Source organism: Dromiciops gliroides, chromosome 4 (genome assembly GCF_019393635.1).
Source record: "Dromiciops gliroides isolate mDroGli1 chromosome 4, mDroGli1.pri, whole genome shotgun sequence".
Taxonomy (NCBI): Eukaryota; Metazoa; Chordata; class Mammalia; order Microbiotheria; family Microbiotheriidae; genus Dromiciops; species Dromiciops gliroides.
The window spans coordinates 244,470,552-244,481,684 of record NC_057864.1 but is presented as its reverse complement, the minus strand read 5'-3'; the positions used below and the strand labels follow the sequence as shown (position 1 = coordinate 244,481,684).

General features: G+C 43.1%; 1 pseudogene; it reads left to right on the top strand.

The window, feature by feature from the left end:
* Positions 1-1,097: 1,097 nt before the first annotated feature.
* On the top strand, positions 1,098-1,739 carry LOC122725664 (annotated as a pseudogene).
* Positions 1,740-11,133: the final 9,394 nt, after the last annotated feature.

The following is an 11,133-nucleotide window of genomic DNA, read 5'->3' as shown; positions in this document are numbered from 1 at the left end:
ACTAGAGTAGTGTTCAATAAAACCAAGGACACAAACTTAGTGGGGTAAGGACTCATTCAACAAAAACTGCTGGGAAAATTAGAAAGCAGTTTAGGAGAAATTTGTCTTAGATCAACATCTTGCACCATATACCACAATAAGCTCTAAATGAATACTTGACCTAAATATAAAAGGTCATGTAATAAGCAAACTAGAGGGAAAAGGAAGGTGATACCTTTCATAAGTATGGAAAGAGGAAGAGTTTCTGACCAAACAAGGGATAAAAGCGATCACAGGAAATGAGTTAGACAAATTTGATTACATACAATTGAAAGGATTCTGGATAAACAAAAGTAATTCAGTTTAGAATTAGATGGGAAATTGTTGACTGGGATGAAATCTTTGCAGTAAATTTCTCTAATAAAGTTTCAATATCCAAGATATATAAGGAATTGTTACAAATATATTAAAACAAGAACAATTCATCAATAAACAGTCAAATCATATGAACAAACAATTCTCAAAAGGAGAAATGCAAAGCTATCAACAATCATATGAAAAGTGTTCCAAATCACTAATAATAAAAAGAAAATGCAAAATAAGACAATTCTGAAGTTCAAACTCATACATACCAAATGGACAAATGTAACAAATAAGGAAAATGGCAATTGTTGCAAAGACTGTGGTGGAGTTAAGAAATGGTCTAGCAGGCAGCTAGGTGGCTCAGTGGATAAAGCACTGATCTTGGATTAAGGAGGACCTGAGTTCAAATCCAGCCTCAGACATTTGACACTTACTAGCAGTGTGACCCTGGACAAGTCACTTTACCCTGCTTGCCTTAGTTTCCTCATCTGTAAAATGAGCTGGAGAAGGAAATAGCAAACCACTTCAGAATCTTTTCCAAGAAAACCCTAAGTGGTGACACAAAGAGTTGTTTGGACACAGCTAAAACAACCGAATGACAAAGTTACTTGAGCATACCTTTTGGTCCAACTATACCGCTACTTAAGTGTCCAGAAAGATTAAAGAAAGGTACCTTATGAACAAAAATATTTATAGCAACATTCTGTTGTAACAAAAAATTGGAGCTTTTCCTGGCTTGTGACCAGTAAGCAACCATGAGCCTCAAAGTCTCTCGTGACACTCTCTACAAAGGGGTGCGAGAGGTCCTGCATGGAAACCAGCACAAACACAGAAAGTTTTTGGAAACTGTGAAGCTGCAGATCAGTCTGAAGAACCATGGTCCCCAAAAGGACAAATGTTTCTCAGGCACTGTCAGGCTCAAGTCCACACCCCGACCTAAATTTTCTGTGTGTATCCTGGGAGACCAGCAGCACTGCGATGAGGCCAAGGCTGTAGAAATCCCCCACATGGATATTGAGGCCCTGAAGAAGTTGAATAAAGAACAAGAAACTGGTCAAGAAGCTGGCTAAAAAGTATGATGCCTTTTTCGCCTCTGAGTCCTTGATCAAGCAAATCCCTCGAGTCCTGGGCCCTGGTCTGAACAAAGCTGGCAAGTTTCCATCTCTGCTCACCCACAAGAGAATATGATGGCAAAGGTTGATGAGGTTAAATCTACTATCAAGTTCCAGATAAAGAAGGTGCTGTGTCTGGTGGTGGCTGTTGGCCATGTGAAGATGACAGATGATGAGTTTGTCTACAATATCAATTTCCTGGTTTCTCTGCTAAAGAAAAACTGGCAGAATGTGAGGGCACTGTATATCAAGAGCACCATGGGCAAGCCTCAGTGGCTTTATTAAATCAGCATGGTGTTAATAAGTGGTGGAAGCTGCTAATGAAACAAAAAAAAATTGTGGAGTAGGGGAACAAATTAGAGTATATGAATATAATGGAATATCACTATACTCTAAAACATGATGAAAGGGACAGATTCAGAGAAGCCTGAGAATAGATGTATGAACTGATGCAGAGTAAAGTGAACAGAACCAGGAAAACAATGAATGTGTCAGAATAACCCAGGAAACCCTAGATCGCCCCAAGGGGGGATTGAAGGTAGTATCAAAAATAAAACTGGAGGGGCAGCTAGGTGGCACAGTGGATAGAGCACCAGCCCTGGAATCAGGAAGACCTGCATTCATATCTGGTCTCAGACACTTGTACTAGCTGTGTGACCCTGGGCAAGTCACTTAACCCCAATTGCCTCACCCAAAAACAAACAAGCAAAAATAATAAAATTGGACATTAAACCAGGAAGATATCCACTTAGTAGATTTTACCTTTCTGTCTTCAGACTATGACATTTAGCTCTCCCTCCCTGGACTTTCCATGAGAGAATGGGGTAGGGACAATTTCTTCACCCCAATTCCAGCTCACCTAGAATTGGTGAACTGTTCGCACCTGAAAGTCAGCACGTGCACAGGCCTACATGAACTTAAGATGGTATTTCAAAGCCCTAGATGCCTCTTTTTTAATTTATGTTTCTTTCTTGAGCATAGGCGACTGAACAACAATAATGAGATGGACCTTTATGGACTTGGAGACAACTTTGTCAGCTCGAGAGGTTGGGAACCCCTGGGTTCCTCAACTGGCAATGGCTTCACAACAAGATATTCACTATTACAACTCTTTTTGGTGGAGAAGATGACCACTGACAGCAGGGTGAGCTGAAGCCCTGGCCTAGCTTAATAGAAAGCATGGATCTTGAGGGTCAGTTTTGTGGTGCAAAGTTGAGGTGAAAAGTGAAATGGTTGTTCAGCAATCCTACAGAATGTTTCATGCTTTGATGTTTTAAGTATCAGTCTTTTGGGAGATAGTTATAAGTTGCTGCATTACATTTAAATTTTTGTCAATGAGCATTTGTGAGTCTTGTATTTGATGGCCTTTTTTTTTTTTTTGGCAGGCCAATGAGGGTTAAGTGACTTGCCCAGAGTCACACAGCTAGTGAGTGTTAAGTATCTGAGGTCAAATTTGAACTCAGTTCCTCCTGAATCCAGTGATGGTGCTTTATCCACTGCGCCACCTAGCTGCCCCCAATGGCCTTTTTAAAAACATTTCTTCTTATAGAGGAAATAAATAGTTGTCCTATACCTGATCTACATTTTATGATGAATACCTTCCTAATCGCCTTTTGGGGAGAAGCTAAACATGAGTCAAACCTAAACTTTAAGTGATTCTCTTGATGCTCTGGGGTGGTAAAGAGCCAGAGTGAGAAAAAAACAAAAACAAAACTTGACCCCTCTGGTTCACATGAATCCAGAGCTAGGGGACATTTTAATTGGAGTCAAAGAAAGTACATGCCCCAATTACCTTGGCCCATAAGGGATTTTTGTGTGTTTGTACACACAGTGTATGTGTGTGTGTATGTATATATACATACACACATACATACACACATGCACATACATATAGTATATAGAATGTATAGGTATATAGTGCATATATATATACTTGTTATAGAGATATATTTTATATACAAAGTTCATGTATGCTTATGTAAATATACAATCAACATTTGTGTATATGTAACCATAAACATATTTATCATGTACATCTATTCATTTAGATACCTTTATATATATAAATGTATATGTAAAAATATGTATATACATCTATAGAGAGAGATGTATAGATATATAGATATACATGCATACTTCAGAAGTCTGATCAATATAATGAGTAATTATGCCTTCCAAGGAAGGCATGAAGCATGCCAGTCAGCCATCTCTTTCTTAACAGAGAGGAAGAGGACTATATGTATGGAATGAGGCATACATTTCAAGACATGATCAGTGTATTGACTATACTTACATATTACAGGTAAGGGTCCTGTTGGGGGTTAAGGTTAGCAAGAGTCACTGGGATGTGATAGAAATGTAAAGAAAAAGAGAGAGACAAAAACATTGATAAAAATAAAACATTAAAATATGTATATTGGGGCAGCTCAGTGGTGCAGTGGATAGAGCACTGGCCCTGGAGTCAGGAGGACCTGAGTTCAAATCCGGCCTCAAACACTTAACACCAGTTGTGTGACCCTGGGCAAGTCACTTAACCCCAATTGCCTCACCAAAAACAAAACAAAACAAAACATAAAATATTTATATTATATATAATGTCTTTGTAAAGGAAAAGAGTAAAGCAAATAAATTTACAGAGAGTGAAGAATTTTTGGGAAACAGAGTCTGGGACTCATGCCATAACACCCCATCAATGCAGATACAACTTCCTGATTACATAGTTCCACCTCCCATGTGCTCTCATCCTGCCACTGAGCAAGCCAGTGCCCAAGGAGGTGAGGATTAAAAAGAAATTTCACTAATTTTATGATCGTCTCTGGCTGTCCCCATCCCTAGGCAGAGGTCCCAGGACCTGAAGCTCCCCTCTCTGTCCTGACTTGACCAGAAGAGCTTGTACAAAATCTCTGCCTGGCAGCTTGGTAAAGAGCCAGTGAAGGACTTTGGGGCAGTGCCAGAGTTATGCCCACACCATTCTGATAAGCTCTGCTCGTCTCTAGAAGCACCCTCTATTCTGTCCCTAAAACCCGCCTTCCTATCTACTTGCTCCCCCTCCCCACTCCTGCCAATGTGGTTTGGGGACAGAGAATTCAACAAAGGTTATAATTCTGGGTGTCAGGCCGTTTAGGCATCAAGGTGACCTAAAGGAAATGTAGATAGAGATACGGTCTCATGTATGGGCAATGGCACAGAGTTAAGGCCAAGAGAACCAGTTTCTAGGATTGGCTCTACCATTGACCTTAGGTCAAAATACCCTTCTCTGAACCTCAGTTTCTTTCCTTAAGAAACAGAAGTATTATCCCCCAAAAGAGAAAAAGACCTATTTGTACAAAAATATTTATAGCAGGTCTTTTTGTGGTGGCTAAGAATTGGAGATCAGAGGAATGCCCTTCAATGGGGAACGGCCAAACAAGCTGTGGTATATGATGGTTATGGGATATTATTGTGCTATAAGAAATAACAAGCAGGATGACTCCAGAAAGACCTGGAAGGGGGCAGCTAGGTGGCGCAGTGGATAAAGCACTGGCCTTGGATTCAGGAGGACCTGAGTTCAAATCCAGTCTCAGACACTTGACACTTAACTAGCTGTGTGACCCTGGGCAAGTCACTTAACCCTCATTGCCCAGCAAAAAAAAGAAAAAAGAAAGAAAGAAAGACCTGGAAAGACATGTATGAACTGATGTAGAGTGAAGTGAGCAGGACCAAGAGAACATTGTGCACAGAGACAGCAATATTGTTTGATGAAGAACTGTGAATGACTTGACTATTCTCAACAATACAATGATCCGAGATAATCCCAAAGGACTATTGATGAAACATACTATCCATCTCTGAAGAAAGAACTAATATTGATGGAACACAGACTGAAGAATGCTATTTTTCACTCTTTCATTTTTTTTCTTCAAGTTTTCTTATACAAAATGACTAATGTGAGGGAAAAATTCATCCTCTTCTCAATAATTCTCAGGAACTCAGCAGCGAAGTGACAAAAGCTCTTTTATTTCCTTCTCTCGAAGAGGCACCCTAGTGTGCAGCTAAATGGGTGCAAAGAAAAGGGGCTCACAGGCCCTGTTTTATACCCTAGACCCTAGCGCAAATGGGCCCTCCCCTTTTTCATCATTGGTCCGATTACTCAAGGGTTACAATCTACACGCAAAAATTAGCTAATCGGAACGCAGTATTCCCTTCCTTCTTATTTTCCTTATATGGATACAACTCAGGAGGACCTTGTTGAGAACAGGGCTCTTTGAACCACGTGACTTTAGCCTGAGGGGGGAGGAGGAGGGGATCTGAGACCTTTGTCCTTCAAGCAGGTTAGGAAGGGTATGATTGACTGTTGTATCCACATTGAGAGGAGGCAACTACCTATTTCCTCACAATAATATGGTAATGCTTTACATAATCATACATGTATAACCCATATCTGATTGCTTACTGCCTCAGGGAGGGGGGAGGGAAGGGAAGGAAAGAGGGATAAAAATTAGAACCCCAAACTATAAATAAAAATGTTTATTATTTTTAAAAGGGGGGCAGCTAGGTGGCACAGTGGATAAAGCACCAGTCCTGGAGTCAGGAGGACCTGCGTTCAAATCTAGCCTCTGACACTTGACACTTACTAGCTGTGTGACCCTGGGTAACCCTCATTGTCCTGCAAAACAAAACAAAACAAAAGAAACAGAATAACTATGCAATAGCAAAAGCATCTACCTAAATTTTCTGTCCCTATGACCCAACAGGCTCCTTGGCATCCCCCACACACTACCACACGATGGTCTAGTTTTCCCTTGACCCTTTCCAGCACCACCAGGGTCCTTCCTCTTGGTCCGAAGAACAAGTAGAAGGTCAGAGCTAAAGTCTTAAGAGTTGGAGGAACAAGGGACAAAACAGAGCTCACATGTGAAGATGCTGGCTAGGGGTGGGATGCCTGATCATGGAGAATGTCTATCTCCATTACTTCCTTAGTGCTGAGGAGAAACTAAATTTTTGTATTCTAGATTATGATTAAGGGACTCTCTAAGAAACTGGGCAGAATGGATGGAACACCGGGCTTGGAATCAGAAAGACTCATCTTCATAAATTCAAATCCAGCAGCCTCAGACTGTATAACCCTGGACAGTCACTTCACCCTGTTTGTCTCAGTTTCCTCATCTGTAAAATGAGCTGGAAAAAGAAATGGCAAACCACTCCAGTATCTTTGTCAAGAAAACCCCAAAAGAGGTCACAAAGAGTCGTTTACAATAAGTAACTGAGTACAACTCCTCACCCTCACCCCACCACAAACACATGACACAAAAGAGGCTAGAATACAGAATCTAGTTCTGCCATGAACTTATTATGTAACCTTGGTCAAACCTGGATTTTAAAATTTGGAACAAGGGAGAAGACAGAGCAGGGATCGAGTGTTAGGGGAGAGAGAAGGCAGGGTCAGAAATCAAAAGGGATAGAGCTCTCTTTGGGTTCAGGTATCCTGGCTAATGAAGCATGAATCATCAGCTGTTGCTGCCCTCTAAATTTCAGCACACTGGACCAAAGCCCCACTTCCCCTGTCCTAGTTAGTGCTCAGAGTTCCTCACTGTATACCTTGGTTCTGTCATCTGTGAATTGAAGGGACTGAACTAATCTATAAAGTCCCTTCCATCTAGAAACCCTATGATTCTAGAGGGAAGGAGGCCCTTTTTTTAAGGACCTGACAGTTTGAACCTTCCTTTCCTGGTCCCCCCCCCCCCACCTTCCCGCCACGTGTTCTCTTCCAACTACAAAGCCTTTCCTCTAGCCAGAATCTGAGCCCTGGAGGGCACGCTGGCAGGTGAAGGCCAAGAACAAAGGTATAATCACTTTTGGCTCGAGGAAAGTTCTCTCCCTTGATAAGGTGGGTAAATTTCAAACTGGGCTAATGAGGCAAGGAGTGTGTGTGTGGGGGGTGTTGGTATTGATAGCCTCCTGACTCAGGGGGCCCTTGTGTGGCCAGACCCCTCCCCATTCCCCAACCCCCCTTCCCCCAGCTTCCTCCCCACTCCTTCCCCCTTGCAGGTCTATTAACAAAACAGGTTCCGATTGTGCTCTTATCGGAGCCTGTGGTTTTGTAAACGCGGCTGTTTGGCATGGGCTAGTGGGGAAAAGGGCAGTGGCCCCCTCTGGGGGTGGGAACAGTGACACCCTCTCTTCTCCTATGGCTTTCCCCGGCAAAAAGAAGCTTCCTGGAATGACAGGATGAGGCTGGATAGTACCCCTGAGCAAACACACTCTACCATCAATCAATCAGCCAGAATTTCTTCAAGTCCATATTATATGCTAGGTGCTGGGGGCATACTTCCAAGGATTGAAACAATCTCATCTCCCCCATCCCCAGGGTGGAGCAGGAAACATGGGGCACACAGAGTTCCAGCAGAACCAGGGGCTGGAGGTGAGGGAGTTGGGGTAATTAGAGAAATTTGGAACGGTGCCAGATCGGGAAGGTTGGCCAGAGGCCCTCTCCCTCCGAGGGCTGAAATTTCGTGGTGGTCCTCCCTGAAGGCAGGGGGAGGGATGAGCAGACACTACTATGTGTGTATGTGTGTGTGTGTGTGTCTTGGTTTATGTTTGTGTCTGAATCTGAGTGTGGTTCTGGAAATGTTGTGACTGTGCAAATGTGTGTGTGCTTTTCTCTTTCAGATCTACCCTCCCTGTATGGGGTGGCTAGATGGTGCTGTGGATAGAGCACTGGCCCTGGAGTCAAGAGGGCCTGAGTTCAAATCCCGCCTCAGACACGTGACACTTACTAGCTGTGTGACCCTGGGAAAATCACTTAACCCCAATTGCTTCGCCCCAAAAAAACAACAACAGATTTACCCTGTATTTTGAGTAGTTGTTGTTCAGTCCTACCTGACTCTTCATGACCCCATTTAGGGTTTTCTTGGCAGAGATATTGGAGTGGTTTGCCATTTCCTTCTCCAGCTCATTTTACAGCTGAGGAAACTGAGGCAAACAGGGTGAAGTGACTTACCCAGGGTCACACAGTAGGAAGTGCCTGAGGCCAGATATGAACTCAGGAAGATGAGTCTTCTTGACTCTAAACCCAGAATTCTATCCACTGTGCCACCAACTGCCCTTTTGATCCTTTATATATCTTGTATATACCTATATCATCTTCATATAGACTGCATATAGTCTTCCCCATTACAACATGGGCTTCCTGAGGACAGGCATAGTGTCAGGAACATGTAGCACTTTAATAAATCCTTGTTGACCAATTGATTGCATGAGTGAGTGAACATTGAGTATATATATATGCCAAAATTCATAATCACAATGGCACAGTGATACTAGAATCAGGAAGACCCAGGTTCAAACAGGGTCTTGGACACTAGCTGTCTGTGTAACCTGGGCAAAACATTGAACCTTTCTGACTCAGTTTCCTCAACTGTAAAATGTGGATAATAATAACACCACCACCATTGCAAGGTTGTTGTGAGCATCAAATGAGATAAAATCTGTTTTTTAAAAAAGTCACTTAGTAACTAGCACATAGTAGGTACTATATATATGTGCTTATTCCCTTTCCCCTTCCCTACTTCCAGTTAATCTGTCCTTCTTGCCCCTCTCTCCCAAGACCTTGCTTACTCCACTCTTAAAGAACAGGCTTGGGGCAGCTAGGTGGTACAGTGGATAGAGCACTGGCCCTGGAGTCAGGAGGACCTGAGTTCAAATCCGGCCTCAGACACTTAACACTTACTAGCTGTGTGACCCTGGGCAAGTCACTTAACCCCAATTGCCTCACCAAAAAAAAAAGAACAAGCTTGCTAGCTGTTGACTTTAATCTCACTGGATGTGGATAGGGAGGAGGGAGGTCACTTTCCAACACATCTTAACTTCAGTGGGGAGATAAGACAACACTTCCCCTACCCATGTTCCTCTCCAAACCCCAATCTCTCTCCTCAGTCTTCTCTGAGGAAACTTCAATCCCTGGAGGGCTGAGACTCAGAAAGCATGATCAGAGGGGTGACTGAGTTTGGCATACCAATTCAGGACAAAATAAAAGCAAATCATCAGGGACAGCTAGGTGGCGCAGTGGATAGAGCACCGGCCCTGGAGTCAGGAGGACCTGAGTTCAAATCCGACCTCAGACATTTGACACTTACTAGCTGTGTGACCCTGAGCAAGTCACTTAACCCCAATTGCCTCACCAAAAAAAAGCAAATCATCAGATTGGGAGCTGGGAGGGAGCTCAGAGGTAATTTAATCCAATTGCCCCTTTTTGTAGATGAAGAAACTGTGTCTGGGGGGATAGATCTTCTGTCCCCAAATCTGGGGGTTCCCACTACACCATGTTATGCCAAAAAACAGATCTCAAGGATTTTAATTTCATCCTAGGGAAACAATTACATAAGACTGCACATATGTACCTATTTTCAAAAGCAGAGATCATGACTTAATCCTTTCAACTCTGGTATTCCTGCCCTAAAGGCCCACACTGTTCTGACAGGTGAGTGTGTTATGTGGTCCATTACATCTAGCTGGCCCCACACATGACTCACATTCCACCCTACATAGCTTCTTGCCATCTGACCTGCCCCTGCTTCTCTTCCTTTCCAGCCCCACCCCCCACCCCAGACCCCATATTCCATCTGTAGAACCATAATCTAATCAACATTACCATTGCTACTAGAGAAGACATGTCAATCAGCTCCCCTGTGACCCCATTCTCCATTCTGGTTGTCCTAAACCTCTTCCTTCCATCTACCCCTAAATCTAGAACAGAGAGGCCTAAACTTATACAAACTTCAGGAAAGGGGGAAGCTAGGTGGTACAATGGATAGAGCACCGGCCCTGAAGTCAGGAGGACCTGAGTTCAAATCCGGCCTCAGACACTTAATACTTACTAGCTGTGTGACCCTAGGCAAGTCACTTAACCCCAATTGCCTCACCAAAAAAACCCACAAAAAACCCCTCTTAAAAAAAAAAAACTGCAGGAAAGGGTGCCAAATGGCAGCTTTGTTGCTTACTACACAGTCCAGGGTCATGAAGGCAGGACAGACTGAGGAGGAAATCTGCATTGCAGGGTAGGGAGTGGTTGAAGGCTGTAGGCTTATGTACTGAGCAAGGAACAAGTCCAGAAGCAAACAGCAGCTGTGTGGTTCTGATCCCATGGGATTAGAACAGGAGTGGATCAGGGTCTTAGTTCCAGTCTACAAGCCCAGTCTGAATCCTGCAACTGAATAACCAGTACAGGAATCTCAGACGGAAAGGGATCCTGCAGTTTTGTCATTCTGAGCCAGCAGAGGTCCCAAGTGGATAACAGTGGCTGAGTCCAACAGCAGTCTACTGGAGCTCCAACAAGGCAAGTCCATAGGACTCTTGGTCAAACCCAAACCCATGTCAAGAGGCTGGCAGAGTTAAGACAAGGGAACAATAATTAGACTTTGCCCTAGATCAGAACACTTTGGTAGTGCTGAAAACTTGCAGGTCCATCGCCTGAGTGGTCCCTGAAATCTTAGAATAACTAAAACAAAAATCAACCAAAAAAAAAAAAAAACCAGCATCAGGATCAGCCCAGACACACCCTCCAGGAATATGCAGAGCCTGAACCCAACATAAAGTCTGAAGTCAGAAGGCTGGCTGAAAGAATAAGCAAACAAACAAACAAACAAGAATCCCATCATAAAGAAGTATTTTGGTGATATGGACCCTCATGATACAAACCTAG